This window comes from Acanthisitta chloris, unplaced genomic scaffold (assembly GCF_000695815.1).
Source record: "Acanthisitta chloris isolate BGI_N310 unplaced genomic scaffold, ASM69581v1 scaffold5422, whole genome shotgun sequence".
NCBI classification, from domain to species: Eukaryota; Metazoa; Chordata; class Aves; order Passeriformes; family Acanthisittidae; genus Acanthisitta; species Acanthisitta chloris.
In genome coordinates, this window is record NW_008660907.1 from 32,382 (window position 1) to 33,260 (window position 879).

Genomic DNA, 879 nt, shown 5'->3' on the forward strand with positions numbered 1-879 from the left:
CATGAAGCTTTGGCCTTGATTAGTAGCTTCCTGGGCAGTTAAACTCCTCTTGAATTTATCAGGAACACTGTCTGCTCTCAGGAGCTTCTGTTGTCTAACAAACTTCTGTTTTCTAATGGATAGCCTTGGAACATTATTTACCTGAATCATAGTCTGAGTGGAACAATATTATTTTTACTGGACTTTTGAGGAAAATTCCTGTAATAGTGTTTCCAGCTATGGCCAGGATGGAGATTGACAGATGTGTCAGGTCTTGAGTGAGGCCCTCTGAGCTCTCCTGGACTGCAGTGACTGCCAGCATCTCCTGAGTGGAACACCTCTAGGAGCTTGTCAGCTCTCAAATTTGTGATACTCAGAGGATCATTCACAAAAGCTGACAATGGGGCCTGGGCTGATACCCCGCTCATCAAGGCTCTCTCTCACTCATTAAAAAAGTGCCAAAGCATCTGACATGAGTATCTCACTGAACTTGAGGGCACTTTTTCAAGTCAAAGGTATATGTATACCTTTGTACATACATCTGTGTTCTGTGTGCATGGGTGTGTGAATATATTTAAACACTCTAGAACAAGTACAGTATGAATGTTGCTGTATTAGATTTATAGTTATGATACTGCTGTATTTATAGTAAATTCTATTGAATCATTTTGCAAGTATTAAATTAGTCAAAATTAAGTGCTATTAAATCCTTTAAGACCTAAATCACTGACCAAGTCTGGGGCTAAGTTTGGACTCAGCCATATGTGGGCTCCATCAGGAGTTTAGAAAGCATGGAAGTTCTCTCTGAACCTCATAAGTCTAGGGGAGGGCCTCTTTTACCCTTTTGCACTCTAACCCTTTTGCATCCCTGTGCTCTGTGTAAATCATTTTAGACTGATT